The sequence below is a fragment of the Canis lupus genome, chromosome 17, assembly GCF_011100685.1.
Source record: "Canis lupus familiaris isolate Mischka breed German Shepherd chromosome 17, alternate assembly UU_Cfam_GSD_1.0, whole genome shotgun sequence".
Taxonomy (NCBI): domain Eukaryota; kingdom Metazoa; phylum Chordata; class Mammalia; order Carnivora; family Canidae; genus Canis; species Canis lupus.
Window position 1 is genome coordinate 62439368 of NC_049238.1, and position 20673 is coordinate 62460040.

General features: G+C 43.3%; 1 long non-coding RNA gene across 1 annotated transcript; it reads left to right on the forward strand.

The window, feature by feature from the left end:
* Window positions 1-15109: 15109 nt before the first annotated feature.
* On the forward strand, window positions 15110-17091 carry LOC119877139. The gene is made up of 2 exons (XR_005371927.1): window positions 15110-15236; window positions 16524-17091. It is a non-coding gene; the product is annotated as an uncharacterized LOC119877139 (long non-coding RNA).
* Window positions 17092-20673: the final 3582 nt, after the last annotated feature.

The following is a 20673-nucleotide window of genomic DNA, read 5'->3' on the forward strand; positions in this document are numbered from 1 at the left end:
CCCAACAAGAAGACCTAACAATCATGAATATTTATGCCCCTAATGTGGGAGCTGCCAAGTATATCAATCAATTAATTACCAAAGTAAAGACATACTTATATAATAGTACACTTATACTGCGAGACTTGAACATGGCACTTTCTGTAATTGACAGATATTCTAAACACAACATCTCCAAAGAAACAAGAGCTTTAAATGATACACTGGACCAAATGGATTTCACAGATATATACAGAATTTTACATCCAAACACAACTGAATATACATTCTTCTCAAGTGCACATGGAACTTTCTCCAGAATAGACCACATACTGGGTCACAAATCAGATCTCAACCGATGCCAAATACCAATCCCAATACCAAAAGATTGGGATTGTCCCCTGCAAAAGTTTTCAGACCATAATGCTTAGAAACTAGAACTAAATCACAGGAAGAAATTTGGAGAAATTCAAACACATGGAGGTTAACGAGCATCCTGCTAAAAGAAAAAAGGGTCAACCAGGAAATTAGAGAAGAATTAAAAAGATTCATGGAAACTAATGAGAATGAAGATACAACCATTCAAAATCTTTGGGATACAGCAAAAGCAGTCCTAGGAGGGAAATACATCGCAATACAAGCATCCATCCAAAAACTGGGAAGAACTCAAATACAAAAGCTAAACTTGCACCTAAAAAAGCTGGAGAAAAAACAGCAAATAAAACCGACACACAGCAGAGGAAGAAAGTTAATAAAGATTCAAACAGAACTCAATGAAATTGAGACCAGAAGTACTGTGGAACAGATCAACAAAACCAGGAGTTGGTTCTTTGAAAGAATCAATAAGATAGACAAACCATTAGCCAGCCTTATTAAAAAGAAGAGAGAAAAGACTCAAATTAGTAAAATCACGAATGAAAAAGGAGAGATCACAACCAATACCAAGGAAATACAAACGATTTTTAAAAACTTATTATGAGCAGCTAAATGCCAACAAATTAGGCAATCTAGAAGAAATGGATGCATTTCTGGAAAACCACAAACTACCAAAACTGGAACTGGAAGAAATAGAAAACCTGAACAGGCCACTAACCAGGGGAGAAATTGAAGCAGTCATCAAAAACCTCCCAAGACACAAAAGTCCAGGGCCAGATGGCTTCCCAGGGGAATTCTATCAAACGTTGAAAGAAGAAACCATACCTATTCTACTAAAGCTGTTCAGAAAGATAGAAAGAGATGGAGTACTTCCAAACTCGTTCAATGAGGCCAGAACCACCTTAATTCCAAAACGAGACAAAGACCCCACCAAAAAGGAGAATTACAGACCAATATCCCTGATGAACACAGATGCAAAAATTCTCAACAAAATACTAGCCAATAGGATCCAACAGTACATGAAGATGATTATTCACCACGACCAAGCGGGATTTATCCTCGGGATACAAGGTTGGTTCAACACTTGTAAAGCAATCCATGTGATAGATCGTATCAACAAGAGTAAAAACAAGAACCATAGGATCCTCTCAAGAGATGCAGAGAAAGCATTCGACAAAATACAGCATCCATTCCTGATCAAAACTCTTCAGAGTGTAGGGATAGAGGGAGCATTCCCCAGCATATTAAAAGCCATCTATGAAAAGCCCACAGCAAGTATCATACTCAATGGGGAAACACTGGAAGCCTTTCCCCTAAGATCAGGAACAAGACAGGGATGTCCACTCTCACCACTGCTATTCAACATAGAGCTAGAAGTCCTAGCCTCAGCAATCAGGCAGCAAACAGAAATAAAAGGCATTCAATTGGCAAGAAGAAGTCAAACTCTCCCTCTTCACAGATGACATGATACTGTACACAGAAAACCAAGAAGACTCCACCCCAAGATTGCTAGAACTCATACAGCAATTCGGCAGTGAGGCAGGATACAAAATCAATGCCCAGAAATCAGTGGCATTGCTATACACTAACAATGAGACTGAAGAAAGGGAAATTAAGGAGTCAATCCCATTTACAGTTGCACCCAAAAGCATAAGATACCTTGGAATAAACCTAACCAAAGAAGTAAAGGATCTATACCCTAAAAACTACAGAACACTTTCTGAAAGAAATGGAGGAAGATACAAAGACATAAAAAAATATTCCATGCTCATGGATTGGAAGAATTAATATTGTGAAAATGTCAATGCTACCCAGGGCAATGTACACACTTAATGCAATCCCTATCAAAATACCATGGACTTTCTTCAGAGAGTTGGAACAAATCATCTTAAGATTTGTGTGCAATCAGAAAAGACCCCAAATAGCCAGGGGAATACTAAAGAAGAAAACCATAGCTGGGGACATCACAATGCCAGATTTCAGGTTGTACTACAAAGTGCGGTCATGAAGACAGTGTGGTACTGGCACAAAAACAGACACATAGATCAATGGAACAGAACAGAGAATCCAGAAATGGCCCCTCAACTCTATACTCAACTAATATTTGATAAAGCAGGAAAGACTATCTACTGGAAAAAGGACAATCTCTTCAATAAATGGTGCTGGGAAAACTGGACATTCACATGCAGAAGAATGAAACTAGACAATTCTTTACACCATATACAAAGATAAACTCAAAATGGATGAAATATCTAAATGTGAGACAAGAGTCCATCAAAATCCTAGAGGAGAACACAGGCAACACCTTTTTTGAACTTGGCCACAGCCAACTTCTTGCAACATACATCTACGAAGGCAAGGGAAACAAAAGCAAAAATTAATTATTGGGACTTCATCAAGATAAAATGCTTCTGCACAGCCAAAGGATACAGTCAGCAAAACTAGAAGACAACCTACAGAATGGGAGAAGATATTTGCAAATGACGTATCAGATAAAGGGCTAGTCTCCACGATCTATAAAGAACTTATTAAACTCAACAGCAAAGACACAAACAATCCAATCATGAATTGGGCAGAAGACATGAACAGAAATCTCACAGAGGAAGACATACACATGGCCAACAAACAATTGAGCAAATGCTCCACATCACTGGCCATCATGGAAATACAAATCAAAATCACAATGAGATACCACCTGACACCAGTGAGAATGGGGAAAATTAACAAGACAGGAAACAACAAATGTTGGAGAGGATGTGGAGAAAGGGGAACCCTCTTGCACTGTTGGTGGGAATGTGAACTGGTGCAGCCACTCTGGAAAACTGTGTGGAGGTTCCTCAAAGAGTTAAAAATAGACCTGCCCTACGACCCAGCAATTGCACTGCTGGGGATTTACCCCAAAGATACAGATGCAATGAAACGCCGGGACACCTGCACCCCCATGTTTCTAGCAGCAATGTCCACAATAGCCAAACTGAGGAAGGAGCCTCGGTGCCCATCAAAAGATGAATGGATAAAGAAGATGTGGTTTATGTATCCAATGGAATATTACTCAGCCTTTAGAAATGGCAAATACCCACCATTTGCTTCGATGTGGATGGAACTGGAGGGTATTATGCTGAGTGAAGTAAGTCAATCAGAGAAGGACAAACATTATATGGTCTCATTCATTTGGGGAATATAAAAAATAGAGAAAGGGAATAAAGGGGAAATGAGAGAAAATGAGTGGAAAATATCAGTGAGGGTGACAGAACATGAGAGACACCTAAGTCTGGGAAATAAACAAGGGGTGGTGGAAAGGGAGGTAGGTGGGGGGTTGCGGTGACTGGGTGATGGGCACTGAGGAGAGCACTTGATGTGAGAGCACTGGGTGTTATGCTATATGTTGGCAAATTGAACTCCAATAAAGAGAGAGAGAGAGAGAGAGAAGACAATACTGATCAGTGTCTCCCTCCTCTAGGAGGCCTTTGGCAATGCCTCCTGGCTAGTTCATGTCCTTCCCTACCTCTACAACAGCTTCCAAATAACTCCACCAAAGTACTTAGTATATCTGTTGAAATAATTTATACAGACTTGTTTCTTGCTCCAATTCTCATGACTTGTGGGGCAGACACTATGCCTTATTTATCTCTGAGTACTACTTCAGTGCCTAGAAAATAGTAGATGCTCACTAAGTGTTTAGTCCCTATATTTTTTTTAGGTGTGCCTGAATGAGTTCTCTGTTTCTCCACCACACCTGAGGTGTTCCTGAGGTGGTCTTTCCACGCAAAGAGCCACCCAACGTCATTGGCATATGAGACCACACCCCTGCATAGATCCATGTTCCTGAGCAGCTTCACAACAAAAGGAGGAGCCCAGAGAGGCAAATCTGGAACTTGCATCATGAAGATACCTTTCTATTTATACCCTTCCTTGAAGAGAAACAGACATATCTGTAAACACAAAAATTCTTTACACACCTAAGTCTGCAAGTATGCATACGGGGGTTGAGGGTGTGTATGTGTGTCTGCACACATCCCTTTTGAGATAGAGGTTGAAGAAGCTGTTACCTATATGACTGTCTATCTCATCTCAACCTCCTATAACCTTCTGTTCAGACCATTCATTCAACAAATATTTATTGTGTTTAGCCCCACATTCATTTAAGCTTGCTAGTAGGCAACCTTGGAAAATTGATATCTGGTTGCTTTATCCCTTCAGACTGCTATTTACTCTCCCCCAAAGCACCTCCCTCAGCCCCTGGTCTCATACATGAAACAGCATGACTTCATTCCCTGGAACATTTACAGGGATCTTGTTAAGAGCCGGGCTCTGTGCCAGTTTTGGGGAAGACATTTGTGACTCTGTCCTCAAGCATTTAACACTATTGAGGTTAACAAATCAGATGCCCAAATGTCTTGAGAACCAAGAGGAACATTCTACATATCCTAGCAGATGTAGGAAAGGCTGTGGATGTGAGAAAGAGTGTCTGTCTTTAGACAGGACACATTTCCTGGGGTTGAGAAAGGCTCCATGAAAAAATACCATTTGAATTTTATATAGTAAGGGTAATTTTTTTCTTTTCTCTCTATTGGAATCTCAAAATATGAGACACTACTCACTTAAAATGGAAATAGCTAACTCCTCATTACATCTTCATCCTTTCCCTCTCAAGATATTTTTTTGTTCCAAAGAGCACTAATTTGCTTCTCAGCTTTGGCCTCCATGCTGGAAGGTACTTCTCTTTTTTAAAAATTGTTAAAAGATTTTATTTATTTATTTATGAGAGACACACAGAGAGAGGCTGAGACACAGGCAGAGGGAGAAGCAGGCTCCCTGCCAGGAGCTGAATGTGGGACTCAAGCCCGGGACCCCGGGATCATGTCCTGAGCCAAAGGCAGATGCTCAAGCACTGAGCCACTGAGGCATCCCACTTCTTATCCCTTTTTGTCATTACAGCTCTAGGCTCACTGTCTCTGAGGAGTCTCCCATCACATCCCTGCTGTAGCTTGTAGGGTTTCTACCATCTGCCGCCTTCCTCAGCCTGGACCAATCTTCTATTGCTGGAAAAGCCTTCTTATTAGCCCCCAGTGAGGTCCTCAGCCAGGGTCAGCCCTACTGTCTAGCCCTGCTACTGCTCATTTTGGACCCGCATGGTGATGGGAAAGTGTATAGGTACATCATTGGCTATCCCAGCCCATTCATCATAACTGGCCACAATTCTCTTCTCTCTTGAGCAGAATTTTCAGGGCTGTCTTCCCCCAGAGAGTCTTATCTCTCTGTCCACTATCTGATTCTCAATGGAAACCCTAAGATTCCAAATTTACATAAAAATTGAACTCCCCTTTTGTCCATTTTCATTTTTGCAATTGCTAGACTCTAAGTAACTTGAAGACAGGATCTTTTTATACTGCTTCCATTTTTCATGGTACCTGGGTACCTGTGCAGTGTCCTTTGCTGGGCACTGAGGGAAATACATATAAATAAAATGCATCCCTAGGTGTTTGCTGAGGACCTACCATGTAGTTAAGAAAGAGGTGAGTACATCAGAAATGGAAGCAGTATAAAAATATCCTGTCTTCAAGTTACTTAGGGTCTAGCAACTGGCAAAAAGAAGGCACCCAGTCTCCAGAGTAGTTGAGACCAACTGAGGGTGCCTGTGTGTGTGTAGTATAGGAAATAGAAACCCATCCTTACAGAACCTTTGGTATGACTCAGAATTCCAGACACAGTGTTTGATCTCTCTACTGGGAAGGATACCAGGTTATCTGGGTTCTACACATCCACTTGACAGCACTATCCCAGCTGAAGGGTGTGCATAGAAAAGGAGGAGGAAGAAAAGAGAGTCCTCCACTGCCTCTGTCTACCCTACCTCTGCCTTACTGCTGAAAGCAGAATGACATCACCCAGGGGGAGCCAGGAGTAGCGTGGGTCCCATCCCTCAGTGGGACCTGAAGCTCCTGGGACTCACACTTGGGCTCTGCACTTTCATGCTTTGCAGCATTGACATGTCTCATGCCTATAAATGGTGGGAGACCATGCCCCAGCCCTTTCACCTGATTCTTTGTTACCTAAAATGAACTATATTTCAAATTGCTTATTTAATGCATTTCTCTTGAATCTTAAGAATCAGGGGGGTGAGCCTATATTTTACAAAGATAAACAGTCATACATTTATAGATTTCTATATATCGGTAGATAAAAATGTATTTTGGCTACGTATTTTTTTGAAATTTACATATAATCGGACAGATTTGTGGCTGATTTAAGAAGCGTGTCACACCAAAAAGGTACCTCAGAAAACAATTAAATACTTCAGATCATTAGAAAAATACCAACAGAATTTTCCATTAATACTCAGAGCAAAACTTTAAATCACATTTCTCACCACTTATCTAGATATAGTAAAATAGATAGATGATAGAGAGATATAGATATGGATATAGATATCACACAGATAGAAATGATCACCCTTGAAAAAGATCTCTTCTTCCTTTCTAAAATTGCAATGAATCTCTACCACCACTCAGATGCTCAGTGTGTGTACACACTCATTTCTTTTCCCCTCTCTTCTATGCTTAGTTCCTTAATGTAGAGATCAACTTAACTTCTGTTTTCTTTAGTTAAGTTTTAGTTTCTCTCACTTGCCTTTTTCCCTAATTCTGAAAAATGCAGAAATTTGGAGGAGCAAGATGGTTTGTAATCCTGATTCTCCTTTATCTTCATCAAAACTAAAGCTGGTGAGAGGACCATGCCCTCTTGAATGCTCCTGAAGGAACAGCCATCTCCAGTTCCAGGGGTCCCCACCAGGTCAGAGAATATATAAGCAGCTGTTGCATCCTATGGACCTGGGTGTTCAGGCCAGTGGCTGTCCTTCCTCTCCATCCATGAGACCTTATAGAATGCCTTCTTGCTTGGGGAAGGGGGTATCTCACAATTACTTTTTAAAATTAGTTGTGATAACTGGTTGGTATCCCTAAAGATGGGGTGAAGGGTTGGATACATCTTGTCAGAGGGAAGCTGTACCTTGTCTGCCTCTTATCCCTGCCCCTACCACAGCAAACACACAGGTATGAGCACATAAATGCCTCTGGCTCCAGCTTAAATTTGCGTTATGCACTTCACAGGGAATTGGCTAGAGATTTATTTGTCTCTGTAAAAAGAATCAGGAGTGGAGCAGGACCAGACTTCATGACAACTGTCCTCTCCCTTGAGTGACAAGAGATAAAAAACACAGATTCAAGGGTCCCATCAGAAGACTTTGGTCTCCTCAGAGGCACTACTCAAGTTTTCCGCACCTGCCTCTAACACACTTAAAAGCATAGGCTATACCTCAGAATCCTTTGTGCCTATATTCAGGGTGAGGGGAACCACCCATAGCAAAAATGGAACAAACCATTGCCATCTAGAAGGAAAGAAGATGTGGATAAATAGAAAGTCCACACAGCTCCATTCACCATTTTAAGTGTTTGAATCATTTCTCTTACTTATCCAGTAGCCAGAAAAGGTTGGGTGAGTGTTGGGGATTTGGTCAGAAAGATCACATGAGCCAAAGCTTTGCAACGAGAAATGGCTAGTTGTCTGCCAGGAACTACCAGATGGCCCTTATTTATGGCGGAGAAGTATGACACAGGGAATAGTGAGATAAAGCTGGAGAGGTGGGCAGGCTGTGTTGTGTCAGAATTTAGATTTGGTCCTGTAGGTAGAGGCTATGAGGAAACAGTGAGGGATCCTATGTAGGATAATGACACAGACTCTTTACATTTAAAATGTGTTTACTTGAAAATTATGTATTTTGACACAATTTCAGACTTACAGAAAAGTGTCAAAAACAGTACAAATAATTTCTGGATACCCTCCATGAAGATTCACTGAGATACCCAAATGTCGATATCTTTTCCGCTCCCCTTTGTGTATGTGTGTGTATGTATTTTTACATAGAGATACATAAATATGCATGCATGTTTAGGAAGAAAATACCTGTGTATATACATATATATATGGAGAGAGATGTATATCCCTATGTATGTATAGTTACATGTACATGCAGCAGGTACACATACATATAGATACACACGTGTATGGTATATGTATATAGATACATAGATGTATATAGCTGTGTATCTGAATCTGTCTATCTTTCTATCATCTATGTTTTGTTTTCTTTTTCCTGAACATTTTGTGAGTAAATTGTGGATATGAAACATCTTTGGTCCTAACTACTTCAGTGTGCATTTCTTAAAGACAAGAAATTCTTTTACATTTGCCTTTTAGAATGATCATTTTGGCTTCTGTGTATTAGATGGTTTGCACTAGAGAGACTGCAGACAGGGAAGTGGGTTAAGGGAACTCTTTGACAACCAGGCAAGATCTGATAAAGGCTAAAGGAGGAGCTTCTTAAAATCACATACGCTGTGTGTGGCATATGCTACATATCTAGATGGTAGATCAGCAAGACTTGGTGAGTGGTGGCAGGTGGTTAGAGGTGGTGCCAGGTTTCTGGTCTGGTCTTCTGAGTGGTTGATAAGAGTGCATGGTGGTGCTATTCACCAAAACAAAGAGTGAGCAGGAGGAGTGATAACAAGTAAGGTTCTAGAGGCAGTGTTGAGACCAACATGTGCTTGAGACAACCAGATGAAGATACTAAGGCAGAGACTGGATGTCCCGTGGCTCTGAAGCACCAGGTAGCAGGCCTGGTCTGGAAATACAGATTTGCAAGTAATTAGCATAAAGGTAGTAATTACAAGCACAGGAGTGAGTAATACCACCAAGTGAGACCAGGAGCCTGGAGGCAGATCCCTGTAGATCCTCAACCTTTTGAGGACTTCTTTCTACATCTTGGGGCCACACAGAGCAATATATCCCCTGGGGGCAATAAAGCATCCCAGGAGATCCCTGTCATGATGAAATCATTGGTTCTGAGCATGGAAAGGTCCGGTGGGTAAAAGCCAGCATGGGGACTTTGGAAGTGAACTACTTCTCACAACTAGGGATTTCCTCAGAGCCAGGAAAAGAAGAGGTGGTTTGAAGGGGTTAATCCTCTCTGATATCAGAGGCTGGATGAAAGCAAGGAAGAATGGGTTCCATCTCAGTGAGGTTACAGTGCAGGCCACAGCATGTCTCCTGAGAACAGGGGCAGGCCAGAGCCTTGCACTGTGTCCTGAAGAGTCTGGGAAAAGACATGTGTGGGAGCCACACAGGCCTGGTCCTGCCATCATTGCAAAGGCCTGGCTTTAGGGGGATGGTGGTGAAGAGCAGACAAGAGGGAAGGAGAATTTCCTGCTGAGATTTTGACTTTGGCTAAAGTACTGCTTTATTTAGTTGGGTTTTGTTTTATTTTGTTTGGTTTGGTTTGATTTGGTTTGGATTTGGGGCACATTTCCAGTGTTCAAGTCCTCTCTCGGGCATTTGATAAAATGTGACCTCAAGTAACTACTTCCTTTGTTTACCTTCCTTTTCCATATTTGTTAGTGATAAACTGGATGGATCACATTCAAGGTACCCAGGCTTTTGGAGTTCACTAAAACTAAAATTATTTTTAAAAAACAAACAGGTAAAAGAGGTAAAAGAGGGCCAACTTTTAATTTTTCCAAGTAAGGGCAAAGTCCCTTTATAACTACTATCACTTGAATAAATAAAGCTAATTTTAGAATTAATGACCCTGGAAACTGTATAGTCTCAAAAGAGAAAACAGAAAGAAAGAACTTCCAAAGAAACAGCTTCACAATCTTATACCCTACACCACAAAGTATGGTGACATTTCCTCATTCTTCTGTGGCCTGTTAAGAATATCACCAAGTACTGACACAGTCCTTGGACCAAGAATTGGGAATGTTTTGTCTGACTACTGGGCTCCTTTCAGCTCTGACACTTCTCAGTCAGGAATGCTTTCTATTCCCTTACCAAGCCCTGCTACTAGGAAGGAGGACTGCACCTCTGGGACCTAGGTGTCCTTGACTGCACTTCTCATGTTTCTCTACAGTGCTCAGCACAAACTCTGCTCAGCAGGTGAAATCTCCTTCCTTCCTGTCCCTCAGCATGCCCCTCCACTGCTGCCCAGCAGTGTGTACACACAGTTTATGCACAGTGCACAGTCAGATAGCTCTCTGGTATCCTGCAGGCACAGACATAACATGTTTGAACAGGACTCTGGTCTTCTCTGCCTTGCTCCCAGCCCTACCCTCTGTATGCTTCGTTTTTATCCCTTAGGGTCATAGTGTTTTATTTGACTCCTCCACTGTCCCCTTCCATTTTCTCAGCCTCTAGTCCTGTGTATTCTCAGCTAAAGATCATTCTTAAATGTGTCCCTCTCTTTCCTCTTCTACTGCTGTCATCTAAGCCAGGTCCTTATCCTTGCTTCTCTCCCAACTGATGCCCCTGGCTCCATTATCCCTACCCTCACCTGCTCCCACCTCCTGCCAACCTAGTCTTTCAGACGTGTTTGTCCTTTGGCTCCCCATTCCCTATGGGAAAGTCATACCATGTTTATGTTTAGAAAAGGCTTTTGGAATTATCATGTTTCACAAAATAGGCAATCTGAGCCTCAGAGAAGGGAGGCCAATTGTCCAAAAACACATAGCTTATTTCTGTCAGAACCGGAAGCATACCCAGGCTTTCTAAACATAAGTCAATGCCTTTCTACCTCCCTATGTTACTTAATAGAATTTTTTTTATATACAGTATACTATAAAGTGTCACATTTGACTGCTTAGATAGAGCCAAATCCTAGGTCTCATTGCACTTTCCACCCTGTAATCTCAGCTATCCTGGTAAGTCTGTCTTCTATGTGCCTGATCCCATCATTACTGCCTGCTGCTCATCAGCATCAATCACCCACTAAAGGCAAGCCAATCTCTTTCCCTCAAAAAATACATAGTATCTACCCACCTTCAAATGGTTAGTCAGTTCATAGTCCCTCACCAGGAATGTCCTCGTTCATTTTACAGAAATTTATATAGCTCCAAATCTGAGCCAGAATCTTTGCTAGGGTACCAGGTTGCAAAGATGAAGTCAGTGTTTATGCCCTGAAGGAGCCCATCATCTTGGAGCTTCTCCCATCTTCTCTGATGTTTTGCTGTTAATAGTGGCCCAGCCCATAGGGTTGATGGCTCCTTCAATATCCTGTGCCACCCTTGTTTCATATCTTCCTTCAGGTCCTGACTCATGCTCATCTGCCTTCCAACTCCAGGTCCTCTGTCACAGTGATCTGGCCTTATCTCCCCAAAAGCCCATGGTCTCACAGTCCTCCATCCCCCAGTGTGCTGGACATAGTGTCTGCTTCCTATATACTTGATGACTGACTAGGTCCCAGCAAAGCCCAAGCCTTTGCCCTTCGACCTAGCCAGATCCTGGCTCTTCTCAGGGTGAATGTGCTAATGGATGCCCAGCACTAGAAATTGAGCAAATGGGTGTCCTTTTTCAAGCCAGACACATTATGGAAGGAAGGTTCCCCCCCACATCCATCCTTCCTATACACCTCTCATCTGCACTCCCTCAGCAGCTTTCACACAATTGAAATGAGAGTGAGATGAACACCAGGGAAATCCTAAAGGGGGAGAAATGTTTTCCAGAGACATATGGACTCTTAGAGGATGGGAGTCATGCAAAGAAACAGGGGTTATGGGCCTAAACTAGGTACAGACCAATGGTAAGTAGTGAATATGTGCATATGCTTTGGAAATTGGTAGGAAAACACCATCTCTCTCATCAACTTTACTGAGAACTGGACTTACAGGCCCATAAGCACTTAGGGCTACAGTGTGGGAGAGATCAATGTGTGTGTATGTGTGTCTGTGTGTGTAAGAGAGAGAGAGAAAAGGGGAGAGGGAGAAAGAAAGAGAGAGAGAGGATTGTAGAGACAGAAAGACAGAGAACAATGTTTATGAAAGCCAGAGAATAATGGTGCTCCAAATGCTCAGATAAGCGTTTAGTTTTATTAGTGGCTTCTAGATTACCCATTCCTTTTCCTGTCCCCTGGTGGTAGAAGCAGTACTGCGTAATACTTTGTGGTGCCCAACATGGGGGGGGGGGGGGGGCTTAAACTCACAACCTTGAGATCAAGAGTCAGACATTTAGCCAACTGAGCCACCCAGTTGTTCCTGTATATACACTCTTGAGGTAGCTGAATCCACCACAAAAAGTCTGTTCTGTATGATCAGGGCCTGCACAAAAAAAAAAAGGTTAACAGAATTTAATATCCAAAACTTGTGAATTAGCTGATGTTCATACTTTCCCCAGCTATGCAGGAATCACTCCAATGACATTTGGATTTGAGTCTTCAGCTAATCCAAGTCAAGCAATCAAAAAATATTGCAGCCACTGTGGAAAATAGTATAAAGATTCCTTTAAAAAGTAAAAATAAAAAATATCATATGATTTAGCAATTCCACTACTGGCTATTTACTCAAAGAAAACAAAAGCACTATTTTTTGAAAAAACATATGCATCCCTATGTTTATTGAAGCATTATTGACAATAGCCAAGATATGGAAGCAAATCAAGTGTCCACCAACTGATGAATAGATTAAAAAAAAAAAAAGACGTGGTATTTATATACAATGGAACATTACTCAGCCATTAAAAAGAATGAAATCTTTTGTCACATTTGTGACAACATGGATGGACTTAGAGGATATGAGGCTAAGTGAAATAAGATAGAAAAAAGACAAATACCATGTGATTTCACTCATGTGGAATTTAAGAAACAAAACAAACAAAAGCAAACAAATAAGCAAAAAAGGTAGAAATATGTCCATAAATACAGAGAACAAATCAATGGTTACCTGAAGGCAGGCAGATGAGAGATGCGTGTAATGAGTGAAGGGAGGTAAGATATATAGGCTTCTAGTTACAAAATGAGTAAATCACAAGGATGAAAAGTACAGCATAAGGAATATAGTCAATAGCACTGTAATAGCACTGTGTGGTGACAAATGGTAGCTACTCTTACAGCTAGCATAGCATAACGTATAGAGTTGTTGAATGTTGTACACCTGAAACTAATGTAACATTGTATGTTATGTCAGCTATAATTCAATTTTTAAAATTTATAAACATTGGGAGGAGGGGAAGAAGAAGACATGAAGCAGCTTTATCTCCCCTTCCCATGTACACAGGCCCATTACACAAAGGTACACTTGCCACACAGGCCTCCCATGCCCTGTTGCCTTAGGGAATACTGAGGACCCAGCCCCTTCTTGTTCACCACTGGTCCAGCACAGGCACAGTCCCCTGTGAATGGTGGGACTACACTCCATCTTTATGAATAAATGGTGGTCATCCCGTGATAACTGCCCCGCACAGCCTTTCTTCTCTGCTCTTAGGGACCTGAGCTGAAATCCTTTTCTAAGACTATCTGGGATTGCTTCTGTCAGAGTGACAGCAGGCCAAGGGGTCTTGCCCCTGGATTCTTCCCAGTTTCTCTCACTTACTTGTCCCATACCCAGCCTGTCAGGACTGTGGTTGAGGAGAGAGACCATTGATTCCAAGCCCATGTCTTCAGTGTTATGGCCTGACCTCCCAAGATCATGGGATATTCTAAGGCTTCAGTAGAACTACAGCTAAATTTCAGTTTGAGACTTAAGACACAGCACCCTCAACACTAGTTTGCTGATATCCATTTCTTTCAGCCAAGATCTTAGGATACTAGGTGGTAAATGCCACTGCTTACCTTCAAATTTTGCAGCTATTTCATACTTCCAAGAGTGTATTTTGCCCTAATTTTCAGCAACAACTCCATGGAGTACCCAACAATTGTAGAACACTCATTCTATGCCAAATACCACACTCATACTTTACCTATGTTGCCCTTTTTAACATACACTGTGGTGTTGTTATTCTCCTTAGTAGATGAGGAAATTGAGTCCCAAGGACTTTAAGTGCCCAAGGTCACCCACTGGTAAAGGTCAGAGCCCCACTCTCAGTACTTCTTGGGGATGTTATGAACATATATTCCATCCTTGGTCAACTGTGGAGGGCATCCAGGTTTGTGCCCTGTGCCATCCCTCTGTCCTGGAATCTCTAACAGGAGTAGGGAGGAAGAATTGGGATGGGCCCTGAGTGACTCCTCCAGAAGCTCATTCTAATTCAATGCTTGGTTCCCCAACCCGTTCCATCTTATGATAACCACTTCCCTGGGAACCCCAGAGTCTGGGTGACTTATACATATGTAGAGAGATGAGAGATAAGTACTGTCTACTATAACCACCCAGTTCCACTTAATGGAACCTAATGGTTTTCTCAATAGAAGGCAGGACAGGGACTACAGCCTCCATTTATTGCCTACATAATAATAGGCACAAAACCCAAAGCCATTTGCCCTGTATTTCTACTAGTTCAGGGTGATTGTGAATCCGAGCCTAGGTTAAGTCAAAGTCATGCATGTTTAATGGGCCCCCCAGAAAACCATTCACCTCCTCAGTTGTTAGGTTTCCCCTAAAACAATACTGTCTGTGTACACCACCCAGGCCACCCCCTCCCCTCTGTCAACCAGAACTTCCCGGAACCCTGCCCTCACACTCCCACAGCCGGCAGTGTCCTGAATGGCTGCTCGGGACCATCCCAGATGCCAAGGTTCTAAGTCAAAAGTCATGAGTGGATTTGGAAATCAAAGGCAGCCAGCTTCGTATAGTGATGGGGAGGTGGAGCCAAGGCCAGTGTGAAGGCACCACCGCCTGCAAGTCTTGCCATGCCATGAGGGAGGCTGCCAGTCCTAAGGAGTGAGTAAAACCTGAAATTTGAGGAAGGGCAGGTGGGTCCTATTGTGACTGGGGACTAATTACAGCACTCCCACCCTAGGCCACCTCATGGCCCTAGGCAGGGATGTGAGATGTATAAAAGGTGGGCAGGCTCTGAGCATCCCAAACCCCTGGGCATCTCCACGCTCCAGCCACTGGCAAACTTGGGTAAGTCTGGCAAAGTGGTGCCTCTCCTTGCAGCCTTGCTTCACATGGTCCCAAAGTGGCTAGGAGTGGGGGTAGAGCTCTGGGTGGCTGGTCAGAAAGACCTAGTTTGGGCATTTCTCTTTTCCATGTTATTGGGCACCAACAAATAGTGGTCTATAAGTCATCTAGCTGAGGGGGTGGGGACTTGGGCTAAAATGGGAAAGGAAAGTCTGCCGAGAGGCTAGTGTCTTGAGGATCTTGCTGGTGTGTTATGGGTGTTGTATCTTGCCAGATGCTGAGAGGGAGTCAGTAGAAGGAAAGGCCACACCAGCCATGGGGCAGAGCACCCAGAAGAGTTGCATTTTAAGGAAAAGGCAAATATAGGGAGAAAGAAGACTGTGTCGGTGAATAGGGGAGCAGAGGCCCCAAGGAGCACAGAGCTGCAGGGACAAGATGATGTGGTACAGGAGCAAGGCTCTGCTCCACTGCTGGGGACCATCGTTTCTACCTACTTGTGCTGAGGGGCTAGGGATTAATTACTTCCTTCTCTGGGTTTGGTTTTTCTCAACTGTAATTAAGAATCAAGCTAAAAGATCCATTTTATCTGTAGATTCCTTTTTTCTATAACTCTCTTAGAGAAAAGAGATGCTCCTTCCCATCCTCTTAAATTTTTAGAAATTTATTTAATAAATCTAAACTCTTGCACTGTGCTCATCATGTGACAGCTACTCTGTGTGGTTGTGTGTGTGCATGTACACACATATACACACTTGTATGTATGTATGCATCTTTATGTGTATGTATTTTATATACTCATTTGATCCTTACAACGACCCTAAAAGAGGTGTGCACAGGGGGCTAAGTAACTTGCTCAAAGTTACACAGCACATTAATGGTTTAGCCAGGACTCAGATCCTAGGCAGTTCTCTTCCAGATTCCATAGTTTTGCCATAAAAGTATATTACTTTTTGTTCTTGCTCTCCTTGTCCTTCCTTCTTCCTCTCTCCCTTTCTCCCTTCTTCTCCTCTTCCCTCCTTACCTCTTTCCTTCATGTTTCTCTGTCACGAAAAGAATTGAAACAACTTACAAACTTTTAGCCACAACTCATACTCACACCCACATTTACACACATACTCACACCCACATTACATGCATGCATAAGTATACACAGATATACACACCTTAAGTTATGAAGCCATCAGGGCAAAGCAGAAGCAGAGCAGGATGTGAATGTAGCAGGCCCCATTCCCCGGCTGGGAGTGCTTTACGGTGAAGGTGTTCCTCACTTCTTTGTCTTTCTTTTTCCAGTTGTGTGTCAACTCAGAATGTCTCAGCAGAAGCAGAAGCAGTGTGCTCCCCCGCAGCAGTGTGCTCCACCCCAGCAATGCTGCCCCCCACCTCAGCAAACTAAACAGGCTTGTCAGCCTCCACCCAAGTGCAAGGAACCCTGTGCCCCCAAGTGCCAACAGAAATGTCCACCCCCTCAACAGTGCCAAAAGTCCAAGCAGAAATAAGATCCCAGCATGTGACCAGAGGCCGAGCCTCCTCGGAAAACAGAGAGCATGAAGTTCACTGCCCCTCTCTCAAACAGCCATCTGTCAGCCCCACTCACCCCCAGCTTCTGACTGCAGCCACACTTAGGAAAAGGCAGCACCAGGATGGCAGCTTCCTCGATCTCTATCTCTTATTAATTAGCAACTGCAATTTCCACCTCAGACAATGATCTGATGCTGAACTGTCTAATCATCTTCACTGACATGTATCTACATTGCTATGCCTGCTTTCTGGAAGCTTGAGCAGCATGCTGGACACCTTTCTTAGCACCCTCCATTTCTGCTCCTGTTTTCCAAACAATTAAATGTAGTTCCTCTGGCAATCACGTGTCAGTCTGATTCTTCTGTTGTTGGACAATGTTACATTCCTGCAGATTTTGTGTCCCGCCCCCACCCGAGAGCCCTAGGGGAGCTGGGCATGCGGGTGCAGGCAAAGGAGCAAGCATGATACACATGCATTTGTGAGCTGTGGGGCATTCCCAGTGCTCCTGCTGGGGTAAGGAGGAGAGGAGGGCGCTTCGAAGCATGGACACACATCCCATATTCACAGAAAATGAAAGTACCACTGGAACCAGGGGAAGATGATGCCCATTTGGAGAACCATTGGGAGAAAAAGCATCCTTGCAGTCTGAGAAAGAGCAAGGGAACTCCCCAGTCAAGAGCTACATAGCAGAGGAGAAGGATTGAGGCAAATAAATTATATTTCAGAGAACAGACTCCAAGGGTTTCTGGGTCCAAAGGAATTGAAAATAGGGCCTTAAAACATCTCCCATAAGTAAAAGAGAAGACCAAAGTCTCTTCAAGCTAATCGAATGTCATTAGGAGACAATCTACACAAACTGAATACTCAACACACAATATCCACCATCAATATGTGATCAAATCACAGCCCCCATTATTTCTCAGTTGGAGATTTCCCTGAACTATTTTCCCCTATTGCCCCCTTACTTTCAATTCTTCGAGTTTCTGGAGAATTGCAATAATCAGATAATTCAGACTCACAGATATTCCAAACTGCTGATTCCTAATGCTTCCATTACCCACTCCATTCCTCTCCACCAAACCCCTCTCCTAAAAAATAGTCCACAAATTGGGGTGTTGGAATCTCCTTTCCTACAACCTGCCACCCTTTCATGCCTCCAGGCTCTAGGGAAGTCACTGAGAGTCAGCAGAAGTATCCAAAAGGAGGCAGAGAGGAAAATATCATGAGTTAAATGTCTGGATTATCCCCAACACATATTTCAAATCCTGGAGAACACAGAGCTAACTAAAGACCAGAGCTTTGAGCATCGCTTCCCTGCATGACTGGGCTCCTCTTTCTCCATCAGACGCCTCCTGTGTCTTTCAGCTGTCTCTACTCCTTTGTTCTAGTCCTCATCCATCTAATCCCCTACCACCCTGTCAATCCATCCGTGCAGCCTCAGAAAGCACCTTCCTTCTTGTTTGTGCAGAAGGTGAGGGATGCTATAAAAACAGAGGAACCAGCTCAGGGTGTCTGGGTCCAACAATCCCTGGAAGAAGACCCCCATGAAACAAAAAACATTTAGATAGGGTGATATCCAAATAAAGGATGACTTGGGCGATACATTCGGCAGACGCCTCACACCTTGAGATTCAGAGACAGAGAATGAGAACACTTTGAAAATGAAAACTTGTTACAGCCCCACATTTGGAGCTGCCATTCAGCACAGTCCACAGACGTGTCCTCACCCCCATACATCACCTTCCCCTACAGCTCTCTCATTTGGGCTTTTACCCCTCTTTCCTTACCCTCCCTCACTCCCCAGTGTAACAGGAGATTGAATTTTGCCTCTCTGGGCTTCATTTAATTTTCTCTTTACTAATTACCATAATTAGCACAAATGTACATGTGCTTGTGTGTGGACCATCTTGGCGATTTTTTGTTGTTGTTGTTCCCGTCATACTGGGTCTGGATCCCAGAACCACTCCATTTCCACTGTGTGATTTGCAGTGAGTTACAGAACTTTCTTAGGCCCACTTTTCTTATCTCTGTGGTGGGGGTGAAGATTAACTGCTTTTTGGGGTGGGGTGGAAGGGGGAGGTGTTCGTTGAGAATGTAAACAAACAGTGAGCAAGTATTTGTTAAATAAATATTAGCTGTTGCTAATATTTATTATTCTCCAGTTCTGACTGCTCAGCAAACCTACAGGAAGCACTTTTTGCTTATTCCCACACAGTGAAGGATGTGAGCTCCAGACCTTTAGGTGTAAAGGGGAAGGGTGAATTTCAGGATCAAGGACCAATAAAGTAGAGCAAAGGATGAGTGGGTATTCACAGGGGGAAACAAGATTTAGTTTAGGGCATAAGTATCCCATTTGGTGGTTGCCCTTTACTTCCAGAATCTTCCCTGTTTTAACACCTGCCCACAGTGGATCCTGCCCTTGAGGTAATCCTGGCAGCTCTAGCCCACAGTGATTCTCAGCTATCATTTAGACAGTCAGCCCTGTCTCTGTGAGCAGGTCAGGCTCTCTGGAAGCAGGAAGGGAGGCTGAGAAGCTGAGGAAGCATGTGCAGGGGTAAAGTCTTGACTGACACACGTCTGCCAACCTCACACATGTCGATACCACCGTACTGAAGTAGATATGGCTATTCCTATCAGGGATAGAGGACTGAGGTTCAGAGGAGCTCCCTCCATGCATGCAGTAAAAACACCTTGTAGACGATGGACCTGAGATGAAACTCAGGACTCTGTCTACTTTGTGACACAGCAAGTGCTCTGACCGTGCTTGTAGCTAGAAGAAGCGTAAAGACTGGATCCTGTCTTTCCAAAACTTAAACCCATCAAACGATCAGGGAGGGGAAGTCAGCATGTTTACAAACCTCCTCACAGTCACACTTGTTTGCCTCATGTATGTTCACACACTAACATAAATTACATACAGTGAATTCTTATTCAAAGTACATTCTACAACTTTGTAGCCTGACGTTGAGCATTGAAAGCAGAAGCTGGAGCAGCATTCTGGAAGGCCTGATGTGACAGGTTATGGGCTGCCTAGTTTCGCAATGGTGCAGAGGACTCTGTGGGTCACTCAGATGGTGGCAGGAGCTCTGGTGGGCAGAGGAGTTGGTATGGTGGCTGTTTGTTACCTGCTACAGAAGTGGTTTTAATACTTCATGGGATGCCTGGGTGGGTCAGCAGTTGAGCATCTGCCTTTGGGTCAGGGTGTGATCCTGGATTCCCAGGATCCAGTCCCACATCAGGCTCCCTGCATGGAACCTGCTTCTCCCTCTGCCTGTGTCTTGGCCTCTCTCTGTATCTCTCATGAATAAATAAATAAAATCTTTTAAAAAATTAAAGAAAATACTTCAACCATGGAGTCAGCAGCACCTGTGTATGCTGGAGTATATCTGCTGAATATCAACCCTGTACATGCTTACTGTTGCACACTCACTCATGCTTGCACACCCATGCACATATTCCCACACACATATATTCATGAGCCACACATGAGGTCACAAATCATCACATACTAACACTTAATCACATGTTATCAATCACACAGAGGTGGCCACACACTGACACACACTCACAGGCACCCAAATGCACAGACACACACACTCATGGTGTCACTCTCACTCATGTGATGGCACCAGAGCATGGAGTCCAGCCTTTGTTCTCATGTCCCTGCAGCTTATCCTCTTAGCTTTCTCCAGGCCTCTGCCACATTCCAGCTGGGATATCTGACCCTCGGGACAGGGGGGCTGATGCTGGGGCTTGAACAGAGGTGTGTCTTCCTCAGAGAAGAATAGAGCTATATATTTCAAATAAAGAAATCCCCTGAAAGGTGATGTGGCACAAGAAAAAGAACACCCACCCACCTCGAAGCCTGAGAGACCTGGGTTCAAATTCCTTCTTCTGTTTGTCACTGAGTAACTTTGGACAA